This window comes from Lonchura striata, chromosome 2 (genome assembly GCF_050655825.1).
Source record: "Lonchura striata isolate lonStrDom1 chromosome 2, ASM5065582v1, whole genome shotgun sequence".
Taxonomy (NCBI): Eukaryota; Metazoa; Chordata; class Aves; order Passeriformes; family Estrildidae; genus Lonchura; species Lonchura striata.
The window spans coordinates 53,275,777-53,293,518 of NC_140704.1; positions in this window are offsets into that span (position 1 = coordinate 53,275,777).

Genomic DNA, 17,742 nt, shown 5'->3' on the forward strand with positions numbered 1-17,742 from the left:
TTCCTGCTGATTTGGACATTTCTTTAGTTCAGGGTGGAGTCTACCTCCCCTTGAAAGTGTCATGTATTATACCTCCCTTATGAAGTGACGCACTGGGATATGGGACACCTCCAAAAATGGCTGCATCTCACTAAAATGAATATGCCAAAAAGGGGCTTCTGCAGGAGAAGGAAATTAGCAAATGAGAAAAAAGTCCCTCTATCTGCTAAAAACCAGGAGACTGTTTGGCTCACCAGTCATTTTTCTTGACCTACAAGAATACCACCGGCACTGCAAGTGTCATGTGTTTGTCTACAGTTACACTTTTTTAAAGGTAATAGGCCCAGATTCCCATTTTACAATGCACCCTGGAGACATGAAACAAATCAAACTATTCATATTTTGCAATAGTTTCTTGGCATGGTCCATGTGGTAATTAAAAAATTTTAATGGAAATTGCTGCCACAATTTGCAGGCTTCCTTAATCCAGCTATGCTATCTGCAGCACCTCCAGGCACTTGTCCTGTTCTCATAATACAAAATCAACAATACCATGGCAGGACTTCAGGGGATGTCTGATGACGATGATAACTAAGAAAGGAATGCCAGTATGAAAACTTGGCTGGTGCTTGGCAGGTTTTTAATTTTTTTAATTTTTCTTTCTTTTTTTTCTTTTTTTATTTTTTTCTTTTTTCTTTTTTTTTTCCATGTTGCTGTTTATTTATCTAACATTCTCTTACCAGGAAATATCACATGGACAAATTAAATCTTCTATTGTGAAAATATCTGGACCAAGTATCTCTAAATGATTTTAACACAAAATTAATTAAAATAAAAAAATTTAAACACTATAATTCTAAACATGGCCTTCAGCTACATACATGCCAAACTAAAGTAATTGCAATGCAATAAATCAGTGTGAGATATATCCTAATGAAGTAAAAAGCTGATTTTTGCCAGGACAAGGGCAAAGCTCTCTTAAATATTTTTAAATTGCAGTCTTGAAATTATCAGTTATCAACAGACAGCTGCATGGAGGTTTTTGGCTTTGTTTTGTTTTTAATGAAATTTAGCCCCTCATTGCTGTACTTGGAGTTGGTAGCTACCACTTGTTTGGTTCTGGCTTGAATAACCCAACATGTTACTTTCTAGTTTTCAAATTCTTATCCTGTTCCACTACCCAATTTTCTCTTCTTCCTAGTACTCATGTCAAATCAACAGGAGAAGTGCACAATATCCTCCTGAACTAATTCTGTATATCAGCTTTATGAAGACTGAAAAATCCAAATTATGTTATATACTCTCTGTGAATACAAAATTCCATGTGTTTCTTGTGTTTCTTTTGTACTGGATACAAAACTCTTTAGCCCATTCATATGAGAAATATCACAGCATAATACTGGAGTTGGAGAATTCAACATCTTTTTTAAATGTACTATTCTGAGGAGGTGCCCAAGAATGCAGGGAAGCTGTGAAGGCATGTAGTGGGGGAGGAACACAATCCTTTAAGAGTTACCTACATCTGTTTTTCCAGCTTATTGCTCTTTTGAGTATTAGTGGCACAGTTCTCCACACTGGTTTGCTGCCCATCAAAGTGCACTAAAGTATAACATAACAAGCCACCCTCCACCTTGCACTTTCCCTTCTGGATGGCTGCAGTTTCACAGAGGTCAAATCTCTTTTGAGAAACATACTCCAGCTGTTTAATACCAATGCTTATCCATCTGGTGGTGTACACTTTCTCTATCTTTCCACCTCTATAGAATATGAACACAAACCCAAATTTGCCAAAGAACAACCTGTCTGACAACAGCCTGAGCTCATCTTTTAGACTCTCAAAGATTTGCTTTGTATGGCCTCTCTGTCCAGCTTTCTAAGGCAGCACTGCTTCTGCCTGGATTCCCATTCCCTTCAGCGACACTGTGGTTGCTCTCTGTCAGCCTTGGAGGACGCTGACAAGCTGGAGCAGGTCCAGGAATCAGTAGCTGCTGACCTCCTGCCACTGCAGATGGGATGGATGTGAATCCACAAGCATGCCTGGCCCCATGGTGCCAGGCTGTTTGTGCTTGGGCTGTCTTTGAAGCCTACAGTCAAGTTACAGAAGAGATCACCTTTTCCCCTATGCTGCCCAGGGCTGCCTCAGCTCTACTGCTGTTTCCCTGGGTTTCATCACACAGACTAGGCAAGGGAGCTCACCAAGAAATCCCCAGCCTCTCCAACATGCTTCACCTTTCAGTGGACTGGAGCACTGGCTCAGCAAAAGCCCTAGGATGCTGATCAATGTGGGCCTGTTTGCAGAAGCCTTTACAAGAAGGACGGTAGAATTTGGAGAACTAAAGAGTTAATTCAACAGCCTTTGCTCAAGACTAATTAATGCCTACTTGTTTTAAAACTCCATCAATATGCATTCCACAAAAATAAATTTCTGATATTATTCATGTGTTGTATCTGCTCTATCTTATTTGAAGAAACAGATTAAACATAAAGCAAGTGGCAGGCAATTTAACCTTCCTTAGCAGATAAATACTGTTTATCTTAACACGTAAATTATGAAAACAGACCAAGAGGATTTGGCACAGGAAATTTAACACACAATAGGATAAATAAAGCTCTAGGAGAAAATACCAAGCAGTCTTAAGAAAAATCATTAAGAAAAAGGGGTAAAGGGTTGGATGACATGCATTTGAACTACCAGTGTCCACGTCAAGACTGTCAAACTAAAGATTTAGAATAATTTACTGCTGTCTTGCTTTAATGTTGTTAAAATACAGAAACCTGAAAGACTGAAATTTCCTGAAATACTGATTTTTTTTTTTTTTAAATTTTGGTACTTTACATCTCTTTATATGAATAAAGGATGTGTGAATTGATTCATCATGTGGATTTTTCAAATCCTCTGATACCACTAGTTTGAATTAAGTGTTACTGGTTTCTAATTGCAATCAGAAGAACATACAAAGAATGGGACAATCAAGACATCACAGAAAGAGAAAAAAAATCATTTAGAATATAATCAGAGTTTGTGGTGAGCATAAAAAATAATATAGGCTAGGAGGAAAGAGTGAGAACAAGTTCTGTGAGAGTAGAACTCAGAGGAGATTTGTATCATCCCCTTGTGACTGAGTCAGCATATGGTCCTTGATTAAATTCCTAAACAATACTGACAACACTGTACATGTTCTTCATACTTCTACTATGACAAGCAGTCCAGGCATGAATCATGACTATTAGGCCCACCCTCAATCCTAACCTGTCTTAAAAAAAGTTACAGTACATCTTGCAGGCACTTGACACATTCTCCACCTTACTTTCAAAATCTGCTGTCTGAACATGTGCAGCCTTACAAAAGGGAAGTTTCAAGCTTCTCAGCCACGTAGGCAACACAAAATTTTGCCATTCTGTGGGTGAAGAAAAAGAATCAGGGCCAAAATATCTCAAGGCACAAACTAGGATATACCAGCAGCTTGGGAAATATGGCTACCCAAGTCCAAAGCCAGGGAGCTCAGTCTCTTGCAAAGCCTCATTGTCCTTCAATAAGGACAGAGAGCAACTCATTACTGCTCTGCTTTTGTCTTCAAGAGTCTGCTTTCCTTAAACTAGATCCTACCTTGCTTGAGCCTGAAAAATTCCTGTCAGAGTTGCTCTAAGAAGTACTGGCAGTTGAAAGTGTTTTGTGTTATATTTAGATAACACCATCTCAGACCAAACAACCGCTGCGACCATTCTTAAATCTTTAAATATAAGAGAATCTCTTATAGCCAAAACCTGAGGACCAGGGGAAAAGGGGAAAGCATGCCTACCAGGCAGGATCTATGCTCACCAAGTGAGGGCTAACTCTAAGCTTAAATAAATACAAATATATTCCCTGCTATGGCTGTGAGCTTCCTACAGAAGGATAACTCTGTTTTGCAGGATTGCTGCAGCAGCCTGGATGCAACAGACAGTCATGAAGAAGCAACCCTTGGTGTGAAGGTGAACCAACAGGTAAAACACACTCTTGGAATAGGTCAGAGCACACTGGCCAGTGAAGGTAAGCAAGAAGCTGCCATAATGCTATCAGCTGGTACACCATGCTGGGCACGTAGAAATTTGAAACTACAGATGGCTAACTTCTCTTCCTGCCAGACATTTATTTTGCAATGCAACATATGAAAACAGGCCTTTGCATTGTATATACCCTATTTTATGTAACTGAGAACACAAAAGCAATTTCTTGACTTTTTCCTTGTTTTTTTTTTTTTTTTTGGCTAATATCTGCACGTAAACAGAAAGCATGATGGTCAAATCACATTACCTTAGAGTGTGCAGTAGGACAGCAGGTCAGAGCAGTGAGGCTTTTGAAAAGAATGGTTTTACTTGTCTCAAGTTGATCCATTCCAAGCTTCTGAAGTGGGCAAGGGTATGATGGACTTCTCTCAAGGTTTTATATTAGTCTCCAATGAAATAAAAGCAGACTGCTGAGTGGAAATTTCTTGTGGTATTCCCATACCTGTATATATATATTCCCTATAAAATGCAAAATGGGAAATTGAATTGACCATAGTTAACACAGACACGCTACTCCTGTAGACTCTGGGGTTTTGATGTGGTACTGACTTAGAGGAAACCATTGCCATAAACTCATTTCACAGATGACTAAACAAAGGGAAGAGTATCCTAATTTCATTTGGTGTTGGTAATTAAAGGTTTTGAAAAAATAAAATGAAAGACAACGCTCCTTTGCAGTTTGGAGACTAAATAAAGGCATATATAGTTTTACAGCATATGTACTTAAAATGGCAAGCCTTAATTTCCTAAGCCTTTCTTTTATGTATAATTTATGTAGATATACAGTACAGCAGATTTTTTAGTATAGCAAATGTTTAGACAGAGAACTCTTTAAATGTAATAAAGCAAAAGCAAAAAAATGGACACCATATGCAAAATCCACAATCCGTGCCGACTTAAAACTTTGGTCCTGTACCCTCCTCCTGCAATTAACTTTTATCTGAAAGTGACAGCTAGGAGTTAATTATTTTATATAGCAGCTGACGCAGGCACATCCAATACAGTCCACTGATGGAATCAGATAAATAAAAGATTTCACATGCTTAGGGGCAGGGGTAGTATGTGAAATGAAAAAGTAATGTCTACTTTTTTGTAGCTTGTAAATAATCTAAGTAATAATTATATGCATTTATTTTATTAAAAGGAGAGATGTTTTTTGTTTTGATTTTTTTCTCTAATCCCACTTACTACTGCTGTCTTTGAAACTCTACAGATATGGCATTTCTGTTACTCACTGGAAATTTTTGAAATAGTACCACTATCAGGTAGATCAGATTGTTGGCAAGAGCTTTGGCACCGAAGAGACTCAACAAATAAATTTCATCACACTGACCCTGTACTAAACAGCAACTTTATGTGGATAACCTCATGGGAATGGAAGTTGAGAAAGAGCTATTTTAGGTCCTCCAATAACTCCAATAACCTCTGTTCAGTTCATAATGCAAAGCCATTTCTGTTTCCTTTGCTCACAGTACTAAAAGAGTTTTTGGGATACTGTAATCCTAATAAGATGGGGAGGGCAATGTGGGGGGTAGGGGGTTGCTGGAGGGAGAGGAGATCCCGCTCAAATTATGTTCAATTTAAAAAAATAAAAAAAAAAGAAAAATAAATAAAAGGCCAAGTTTTTCATCTTGGAAATTCTCAGTCTCAGTTATGTGAATGCAAAAAGTAACTTTTATTTGAAGAACTAACACTCACTTCTTTGTTAAGAAAACTTAAGGCACCACCCACCAGACATGAAGGCTCCTATGTTATCAGCAAACTATTTCCTGGGTATATGTTCACCCTTTCCATGCAGCTTGCTTATTTTTTCAACTCAACCTAACTCAACTCAACCTAACTGAAAAAAAAAAAAAAAAAAAAAAAAGGCAGTGCAAACAAATTCTGTAACATTGCTGAATGATCTGTGTTTTGCTGCAACAAGTATTGATGTAATGGAAATTTCTTAAGTGTGCAGTTTTGCAGAAACAAAATTGGAAAAATGCCAAGTGGAACCCTATTACAACCTCAAGAGTTCTTTCCAAGGGCTCTGCACGGTGCTGCTGCCTGCAATCATTTGAGAGCAGCCCCTGAGAAGCAGAGACAACATTCACAGCTGAGCAAAATAACCTGGGTGGAAGGACATGAATCCCCATTCCCCTATTAATGGTGAACCTAACCCCTTATCCACAAATGTAACACCAGTTACACTGCAAATTCAGCATTGCAAGCTTGAGTTCTGTAGAGGAATAGACTTGAATGATTATGCTCTTTGTGCATCTGCCTCTTCTCCCAGTTTTTAACTTTTATGCTAGTCTGAACTATGTTTTGACAAAGGTGGAAGAAGACATGACTTGAAAAGATACCAGATTCTTATAAATTTCTGGAAATTCAAGGATGGAAGGAGAGCATGACAAGAGTCTGGTCATACCTGCACAGCAAAGACGCCCACAGCAGCTCCCAGAAGCTCTTTCCTTCATGCTCAGAGGATCCTGCAACATCTGATACCTTGCACCCTACTGTGAAACACTCGAGGATACTAAAGCAATAGGGGGAGGAGAGGGTAATGGATACACAGGGTTCAGCTCCAAGAAGCGTGAAAAGAATATACAGCTCCAAGGATATACTGTGGGAGAGCGCTTCAGGACTGCAGGGAAAGGCAGGTTTTTTGCTGTGGACATAGCTTCCTTTGTGCCATATTTACAGTACAACAATTGTCTTCATATTGGATTCCTCTTCTCCCCTAATAAACAAGAACAAGAATTTTTTGTAAGAGTGACAGGAATGGTGAGGAAGGAAGATTATACATCATCCAAAATCAATAACAGACAGCCCATGTGGAAAAGTATTCTTTTCTATAATCCTGAGGGTCACCTCAAGTAACAAGCCATGCAGTGATATGGCAAAAAGTAAAATCCAAAGGAACAGAGATAACTGGACCTGTAATAATGCCACACGTAGCAGGATGAAGCAGTTTTCACTGCCTAGTGTGGCTGTAAAAATGCTTGTCAGAAGCTGCAGTGCTCAGGGATCTTCTCCCCTGCAGCCCCAATATCATGGATTGCTGTTTCCACAGCATTGACTGGCAGCATAACTCACTGCTTGTAACAAAGTCCCTTCTACTCTCCTGCATAAATCACATTGATTCCCAGGAAAGCAAGGCAGAAACCCAGCATCCACTGCAGCCTCTTCTGCAGATTCATATTCATCCTCTTGGAGTGGGAGAGCAAAACCTCTGCAGAGGGATCGGGCCTCAGGCGTCAGGGAGCTCTGCAGACCTTGGTGGGCTCACAGCTACAGAATGGCATGGAGAGCAATATAAATATGAAAGCCAGGTGGTACACAGCTTTTTCAGTTGTACTGGATTGCCTTTGCGAAGAGTTGTATTGAGAAGGATACAGAAGACCTCTATTGTCCTGCTACCCTGATCTTTCCTGATTTCTGACTTTTAAAGTACAATGCACCTTTTCATAAAGCTGCTCTTGCAAACCAGCTGTTCTGGATGTTACTGTATGTCACAATACAGTACTGTGCATAGGCCATGTTAGTTTCTACAGGACTAGAAGGAGAGATGAAGGACTCTAATGAGAGAGGAAGCTGTTTTTGACTATGGCTTTAGTCTATGGATTTCACAGATTTAACTAGCAGCAGCCAGTCATGGCTTTGATATTTCATCAAGCCAGAGCTTTAAACACACCTATGCATTTCACCAAGTTTTGTCCTTGATAAAGTCAGCTGCCCATGATAAGTATATGCAGACATTTAACCGAATCCAAATGTAATTAATGTAATTAATAACTTTCAATCCAAATGTAAGAAAACAAAGGGCTGTTGTGACAGAGTAAATGCTTCTCGCTGTAGCTAGCATTTGCACTTTCACTCACTTTGTCTCTTTAAGCTCATTGCCCTGGTAAGGTTTCTAGCAGCCAATAAACAGACACCAAAATTTAAGATAGCCTGCGAATGCAAAATTAGCTTTACTTGAATACATAGTGAAAGAAGAGCCGAGGCAGCCTGCCATGGTACACTAGCAGAACAAAACAAAAACAAAGTTTAGAAGTTTGTCTTCTGGAAGCCTTTTCCACCTTCAGCAATGCCTTTGTTTTTCAGGGCCTTTTCAGCTGGTCTTGTCCCACTAGAAACTGTTGTGGCGCGGCATGCGCTCCTCTCGCCGCGGCACTCCGAGCCGTGCCAGGCTGGGCGGTGAGGGAAGAGAACGGGCGGCCGCTTCCCCCTGCAAGCTCTGCAGTTCAGTTCGTGGCGCGCGGGGACAGACGAAGGCGACACGGGACTTGGGGGTGAACGGGATGGTTTTATTCAGTGAGCCCCAAGACCCCCTCGGGGGCGGGAGCAGAGGTTTTATACAGAACTCAGGAGGAGGGGTGTAGGAACAGTAACCAATAAGGGAATAGTAGGGGAGGAGTTTAGGGCAGAACTAACATGACAGGGAAGGTTCCAGGGAAAGGGGCAGGGAAACGGAGGATTGGCAACTTGGAGATGAGGGGGTTTTTAGGGATGGGGGGGGGGGAAACAGATATTAAACAAATATCAAATGAAAGAAAAGCACACCACCGCATCTCCCTCTTTTCTTTTACAAAAGGAAGGAGAATTCTGTGGTTTAAGCAAATTAATACAACATAAAATTATATGATAACTTTGTAAATTACTTAAAGGACATGAAAGACACATTATTGCATTTATAGGGCAGGAAGAGTAGTAACAGCCTAAATCAGACATAAGACTGTATAAAACTTGCTGTTTTGCTGCTCTGAGTAACAATCTAGAATAATGCAAATAATTGAAACTATTGAAATAGAATGAAATAATTGACAGAAATTAAACTAAAAAATTTAATTAGAATTATTAAAATTACAACTATTTAATTTAAATAAAATAATTAAATGGAATTATTGGAATTAAATATAATAAAAGATCAACTAAATATAACTAATAAATTTTTAAACCTCGCAGCAATGCAGCAAGCCTGAAGCGATACACTAGTTATGTGATTCTTGTAGCAATAATGGTTAAAAACACAGCTTTTAAGTCAAAAAATATTAGAAAAGACTGAATTAATTATAATTATAACAAAACAACTTAATATAAAATCAAATTGTAACATTACATATTATTAAAAAAAACATAAGTTGAAAGACATCAAAAAATGATAAACTAATTGTGATTACAACACATGAAACATATAAAAACTTCATCTGGAATATATAAAATTGTCCTAAATGAAAGTCCAAATTAAGGGTACAAAGCACAGCAGGATTTGTGACTTCATCTGATTTAAAATTTGCTTCGTTACGGCGCTTGTGATGTTCAGCTTCTTAAATTCTTAAAGCAGAGTCAGCGTATAACGGCGCTTGTCTTAAAGCAGAGTCAGCGGATAACGGCGCTTGTCTTAAAGCAGAGTCAGTGGATAGCGATGTGGTTTGTTCAATTTGAATGTTTGTTTGCGAGGTGGGCATAATATCTTGAGTATTAATTAACTGGGATGGTATTTCTTTCTATAAAATATAACTCAACAAATAGATTATTCAAAAAATAATTAAAAGCAAAAAGAGGAATTCATAGTTAAATAAAAAGGAGTATTGGGTAGGGTACATTAAGGAATAGGATGGGGGAATCAGACAATCACTTAACTAGTGATTGCCATGATTAACAGGGGGTATCGGTAAGGGGTGGACCGGGGTGCCGCCATTTCAGGGGGAAGACAAAATGACGGATCCCCAGTCCCGGGTTTCGGCTCCATTTCCTTGGAAGAAGATCCCTCCCGACCTTCCCCCCGGAGGAAGAGCCCGAAGAAGGATGGGGGAATATCCAACCCCGCCTCCCCACAATAGGGACTAGCCTCGTGCAGGGACGGTGCAGGGCTATTGGGAGAGAAATGGGACTGGCGGGAAACCAGGGGCGGAAAAGAAGGGTCAAGGCGGGAAATGGGTCCCGAGCGGCGTGGCCAGCGCCATCTTGGGAGGGGGTGCCGGGTACACTGCACTTGGCCTGAGCAGTGTCCGGCAGGGCACTTGGGGCGGCTCGGCCACAGCAATCCCCAAGGGAGGATAGGAAAGGGTTGTAGGAAAGTCCGAGGGGATGGGGGCATAGGGAGCTTCACAGAAGCAAAAAGGGGAAATTTATAGGAGGGGGGGGGTGGCCGCCCGACGCAGCTGGATGTCGGCGCAATGCGTGGGTGTAAAGGGCCCCTTTTAACAACGCTCCTATAGCTAACATGTCACCCTCTTAGCTGTTCCCTACTGGTGTCTTTTCTACCCCCTCCGTCCAGCCCAGAATGGGGAGGGGAGGATAGAGAAGACAACATTTTCGAGGAGAAGAAAAAGCAATCCAATCTAGGTCCCCACAGAAGACTAGGCGAAGAATAGCACTCAGTGCTAGCTTCCCCCAGAAAAGGAAAACCCACCCGCCTGCCAGGGACATGCAAGGCTACAGCCCCAGTCTGGGCGCAGACGGGGGTTAAAATGCAAAAAAAAAAAGTGGCAGACCCAGCCGCCCGTCGGGGCGATCCCCACCCCGTGTAGCCTACCTTACCTTGCAGGCTCGGACGGAGATGGCTTGAATCTTCTCTTCGACTTGATGGAAAAGTCGCACTAAAAACTGGGGATGTTCCTTCCCGGTTTGGCCCTTCCGGAGGCCTGGGTGTTCCCGTTAAACCAAGACTCATCCCCGAAGCCTTGGTTTCGGCCACTATCAGCCTCCGGTGGTCTCGCTGCAGATGCTGACTGAGGAACGAACCTCTTCTCGGTCAGTCCCTCTTCAGGCTCCCCCGAGCCGCTGCCAAAACCGCCCTCTGTGTCCTCGGGTAAGTCTGCCCGCCAAAAAGCTCTGCAGCCCGGCTGCCCGTGCAGCGCGGCTGCTCCTGGGCGGGAAGATGGCGAGAACAAAGAGGGTCCCGGAGCCTCAATCTTTTTTGCTCGGCACTCAGCTCCTCACAGCATCCGGCAGAGCTTTTACGGCCGTAGATTTTCCTCTTCCCTCCTTCTTCTTCTGTGAGGCGGGCGCCCCCACGAATTTGCCCGTTTTTTTTACAAGACGAAGGAGGGAACCATCCTCTTGCTACCATATGTTGTGGCGCGGCATGCGCTCCTCTCTCCGCGGCACTCCGAGCCGTGCCGGGCTGGGCGGTGAGGGAAGAGAACGGGCGGCCGCTTCCCCCTGCAAGCTCTGCAGTTCAGTTCGTGGCGCGTGGGGACAGACGAAGGCGACACGGGACATGGGGGGTGAACGGGATGGTTTTATTCAGTGAGCCCCCCCTCGGGGGGCGGGAGCAGAGGTTTTATACAGAACTCAGGAGGAGGGGTGTAGGAACAGTAACCACTAAGGGAATAGCAGGGGAGGAGTTTAGGGCAGAACTAACATGACAGGGAAGGTTCCAGGGAAAGGGGCAGGGAAAGGGAGGATTGGCAACTTGGAGATGAGGGGGTTTTTAGGGATGGGGGGGGGGAAACAGATATTAAACAAATATCAAATGAAAGAAAAACACACCACCGCAAGAAACACTTCGACACAGCCAATAAAATACTCTCTCGTAAGACGCTGAGACATGATAAGGCCTTAAACCTGAAGCTTTAAAGAAACAATGACAACAGAAAAGCAAACAGGAAAAGAACAGAAGATTGGGATCAGAATATGAGCTATGAGGCAAAATTACAATGGTTAATGTTTTTAAAATATCTGTGAAAACATTCAATTGCAAGAATGATTTTCATGTTTGTTTTCAGCACCTCCTCTCTGTCAGAATCTGAGGTATTGATGATCCTGAGATTGTAAAAAGCCTCTGTCTTTCTGCCCCATTGCCAAAGAAGAAGTCATAATTCATCTGTGCTGTTTTCAAGGTTGTTTAGTCTTGCTTATCTCTAACATGTTCTGCTGACTTGCTGCAGGTCTGTCCTGCAGGGCAGCGTGTGGGGCTCTGCCCCTCAGTTGGAAGTTACAAACATTATATACCAGAAACTACCTGTGTTATATTTACAATAATGTGCCAATATCTATCATCTACGTTGAACAGTGTGTCCCCAGCCTAAAGCAATAGAAAAATGCCAACACTACAGTGAAACATGGAGGGCATGAAGAAGGAGAAAAAGGACAAGACACACCCAATTTCCTCCATCTTGTCCCCTTTGAACCCCTAATCTAGAAACTTAAAATTTTATTTTGCACCCGTGCCACACTTAATTATTACTTATATCAAACACTCAGAGCTTGTAATTCATCCTGTAAGATTGAAAACTCTTTTGCCTGGACAGAGACAGAGATAGTGTCTCTTGGGGCTCTGTACAGGGGGGTTCCTGACCCCCTGCCAGGGTCCCAGAGGGAAGCCCTGGATTCTCACACCTCTCCACTTTGGCTGCTCAAGACAAGGATTTTCCCCTCAACTGCTTACTCTTTCACTCAGTCTTCAGTAAAATGTCAACAAACAATTGTCAGTTGGTATCTGTAAAAGATAATGCAGGTGGAAAGGGGAATAATGAAATCCAATACCTCCCTGTAAAAAACTTACTTTACTATCAACACTAGATAACTTCCTTTTCTCTGCTAGATACCTGACCTTGTAAATACACTTATTAGGACAGTGGTAAGGGAATACCTATCCAGCTTGTTTGGGTAAGTTATCAGCAGGTCTTCCCTCTCATAAAACAGAAGTTTTCTGGAAGGTAAATAACTGACCCAAATTTGCAATAGCACCTTCAGAAAGCTCTTCTCTGGATCTCAATATGAAACAAGTAAGGTTGCAAGATAGTTAGAATGGGTCTTTCTCTGAAGTGCTGGGCACAAAGAGGCATTAAGGTTAGTATGTCATATTCACCTAGATTAAAAAAATTTGAAAAAAAATCACCTGTACTTAGCTTTCTCAGCACATCACATGATAAAGCATTCAGTCTTTTCAGATTGGAGATATATTCTCATCAGAACTGTACTTTAGATACTAGAATTTTGAGATGAATGTTACAAGATAATTTAAGAGCAAATTAAGGAACCACTCCCACTGATCACAGAGTTTTGAAGAAAAATATGTTGATATATTTTTTTAAGCACCTCTTTGGAAGCTTGTTGATGAAAGATATACCTTCAAAAATCATTTTTTTAAAATTTTAATTCACATGGAAGCCACAGGAACAACCTGCATTAGCAAGGAAATCAGGATTTGACCCTTTATGACTCCATTGAACTCCATGCTATCAACCTAAATTCTACGTGAAATTCAAATTGGTCACTACAGCAGGGTTGTTTCAACAGAGGCTCTTCATATGTCAGAAACAGGGACCACAATAATGTCATTACTACACAACTGCTGATCTTTACATGCTTTGGAACATTTGAGGGGGAAAAACTTTTGCAAAAAACTATTTTCTACCCTCCTTTTGTTCTTAGCTTTACATTGAATTGTAGTCTTATTAATTTCAGTATAGAGTATACCCCTTATATATGATAAGTGACCAACAGGTCATACTGCTACAGAACTGTCAATCCGGAAACAATGAAGGATCATGAATCCTAACATTCACATCCAACCGCCAAATCTATGTTCTCAGGTGTAAAACAGCTCCAACAATCTTTTCACCTTACACAAACATCTATGTGGGTCAGATTTTAAAGAGCTGGAGTCAGTCTATGAAAACTTGGAAGTAATAAACACGTTTGACAAGAAACTTTGAAATGTGCCTGATGGAGCTTTCCCTCCATCTGTCTGGTTCTACCTGCATGAGTGCTCTACCTGGTACCTCTTTTCTGCCTCTTGACTGAGCACTGCCATTGGTTGCTCAGAGAAGTACTGGAGTTTATATGTACAGAGACACTAAAAACCTGACTGGACACAATCCTGGGTGACCCTGTGTGACCCTGTGTGCGCAGGGTGATTTGATCAGGTGATCTCAAGAGGTCCCTGCCATCCTCAACAATTCTACCTTACTCTTTTACAGGAGAAAAGGAGGAGAAAATGAGGTAAAAAGCAGTTTCCTGCACCATCATGCTGAGTCCCCCACTCTCCAAGATATGGTAAAAAACTTTTGAAGCTACATATTAAAAACTCTTTGTAGCTGCACATTCTCTCCCAGCTGGAAGATTTAGTATTATAATGGTCAGGAAATGTGACTAGATCTCCTGCCTAAATTTACCGTAAATCAAAAATTATTGATTCTCTGGCCAATCTTAATCTTGCATGATTCTTTGTTTTCCACTTTATCTACTGTATGCATTTTGAGGAAAAAAAAATTCTGATTAGTTTATGATTTTTCAGACTGGAAAAAGAGATCTTTTCCTGCTCTTGTTCTAATTTTGAGCCACCTCTCTCAAATAAGGTGTAAAGGCTTTGCAGTTATTCATATATCAAGGACAAAACTAGCACATGCTGGATAGTACTACACCATCATCATTTGTTCTAGAAATGCATCTTTCAATTAACACAGATCTCATACTCTATTTTTGTTAATGCATTACCAGTGGTATCTCATAGTTAGCCTGTCAGGTTTTTGAGCCTACATTTCTTTTCTTTGCATGACCTTCCACCTTGCACTCTGGGATCCTACTTTTTAATTTTTTTCCTTGTAAAACCAGCCATGAAATCCGCAATGTTACTATGGCAGGTTCTAGCATCTTTAATTCACTAGACTCAGGACTGCCTTTTTTCTCCATTTTCCTTTCATCAAATATTTGCTTTTTCCCCTTTACCAAAGTTCATCTTTTCAATTCCACCAAAAAAAAAAAAAAAAAAAAAAAAAAAAAAAATCTGGATTCACATTTATTTCAGCTTATCCAGTACTTTGTAACGCTGAAAGACAATGCAATTATGCCCAGAGTATTAGTACACATGTGTTTAAGCACTGTTTTTTTTGAAGAAATCAGCTACTGCTTCTTTATGAAAGTGTAAGAAATTCCACTGAATTCAAAATGACCCTGCATTAAAAACTAACCAGTGAGACAAGCAAAGAGGCCACTTTTCTAGCTGTATTTCTATGGACAGCTTTTTAAGAGATCCCAGAGGCAAAGTAACCGAATAATATGTATACAGTCAGAGGAAGATAGTGCATATTTGTTGATAAAGCAGCACGGCAAGACAAGAACAAGAATTTAAAACTTCTTTCAAAAATAATAAGTGGTTAAAAGCCCCAAGTGAAAGATAAAAAAACCCATCCCAAAACCAAACCTTATTGTTAAAGTCATAGGCAAAACAGCAATTCTTGCTTTTCAACAATCTTCTTTATAAGGTATCAGTTCTGAGACACACTATACTCAAGAAATAAATATGTCAAGTATTTGCACTGTTTCCTGAATTTTTTGCATACCAAGCCAACTTCTAGTTTTAGACAAAGATTACAATCTCTTTTATGCACTAAGTCTTTTTATATTTATTCATTTGGAACTTGGACAGAACTTCACTCCATATATTATGTTAATTATATTATAATATCATAAATGTTGTCATGTACTTACAGATTGTAAAACCAAAATCAAACTACCCCCTGACAAACAATAAGAGTTATCCCACACATATTGCCACAGTGCAGGTTACGATACAAAATCCACTGCAAGCAGTAGAAGGTAATATTGAGAAATATAAGTAATAACAAAAATTTATGTATTTTATTAAAAGGACTTGAAAAAATGATATTGTGAATTATGCCATAAAATATGGTCTTCTTGAGTAAATAAAGTCAGCAAATAAAAGCTATTTATTATTTAATCAGTGGGTTATAAACAGGATGCAAATAGAGATATTTACACTCAGGAATAAGGTTACAGTAGTGAAGAAGTGCAGCAATTGGTTTCAGGCTGATACATGTATTTTTTTACCTAATCTGTTTCTGAAGTACCACGTAGTGGTAAATATGTAAAGAAAAAGCCTGTTAGGATGTGATTGTCTTATAACATTGGTCTCAGAATACATTCAGAAACAACTCTCTGAAGCAACTAGATCCATTGTTTTGTTACTTTTTACAAGGAGAGCACAGCTAGTCACTGCCAAATTATACTCCTTTTCCACCTAATAAATCATATAAACAGACATATAGCAATAATCATAAATACCACCTGAGGAAAGGGGCAGTGTCAGGAAAGATCTGCTTGGTATTTTTGATGTCTCTTAGTATTGCAGAATTTGCCTTTCTGAGCAAACCAGAGTTTCTGTATTCAAAATAGTACTATGTAGTTTGCTTTCTTTTTTAGAAAACCCTTTTATTATAAGACAGTATGGCTTGGCAATCTAGATAAATAGACATAGTGGCAATTTTTTTTAATGCAACAGATCATAATGGAAAATGAGGAGTAATTTCAGTGAAGCTGAAATTCTATGGAAGCATACCAGTTCTCATGGGATTTTCTAAGGAAAAACAGCCTTGGAGTCCCAGGGTGAAACTGTGAGGATCAAAGACAGCCAACAGCACACAGGTGGTTTCTGGGGATGTGAGCTCTTTTTCAGATATTTATTCACATCCTATGTAAGACTTAAAACTGGGCCATATTATAGGCACTCATTCTCACTGCAGATAGCCCATTTATCATTAAAAAAATCAAGCCAAGAAAGAGCTCCCATAGCTGCAAGAAGGAGCCTAGGAGAGCCCTACACTGGCAGAGCCATCATGAGGCTGGTGAAAGACAGCACAGAGACTGATACGTGCCCCAAGCACAGAGGAGTTGGCTGATCTGCATGTTTATGCTAGTGAACTAGTACACCCACACCTTCTTTGCAAGATGGAAAACTTTTAAAGATGTTTCCAGCTCTCCCCTCCCTCCATGCAACAGGAACATTTTTTATGACATGAAAATTTTCCCGGAACAGAAAAGGTATTTTCTGCCCAGTTCTTCATACTGCATTTTCCCCTCACAGCTTATACAATCATTGTTGAAAACTATTACTTGTAAAAACAGCTCCTATTCCTATGACAAGCCTCAATGCAATCTGTGGTATGTCCTAAGTAAGGACAGTTTTTGTGAACAATGGCCAGAAGAATGGAGCCCAATGTGGACATTTTGTATGTGCAGCATTTTTTTGCAAACAAAAATAACAAATTATCATTTCCAAATGTAGCTAATTCCTGATAAAGTTAGTAAAATTCACTGTTTACTTCTATTTCACCTTTAACTGATTTTTACTTTGTAAAGAACTGCCTTGAATTTCTTTCCAGCTAGTTCTGACCATCTTTGCCTCAAAAAGGAATTTAAATAGCAGCTCCTCATTTCTCACTGCTGTTATTACATCAGAAAATGCATACTTTTGACTCTTTTCATATGGCTCAGCAGACAGAAATACTGAAGAAAATCTCTTTGCAAGGACCATTCTTGTGTTGACAGGAAAATTGACAATATGACCTAATAGGACTTTTCCATCTTTAATTTCCCTGAGTCTACTACTCCTGTGGGGAAAAATAACTTGTCAGCAAACTTATTATAGGAGAAAATATCACAGTAAAAATAGTTATAGAAAATAGCCCACCAATTCCTTGATGTAAGATATGATTGTATTTATTCTTGTTGCTTATTCCTAACTGAGAAAAATATGTTCCCAGATTCTGTACAGTCAGAAATCTCAAATAGCAGCAGCAATCAAATAAATCTCAAATCAACTCTCAAATACATAGGAAATTAAAGAAGTTCAATCAAAATTTTGTTTATTTGCCTGCACAGTACAATTTTAAATGCTCTAGAAAAAGTGATACATTTTGTAAAAACATGGAATTTAAAGATAAATGGGTAATGCCAATATTTTGCAATTCCCCTATGTAC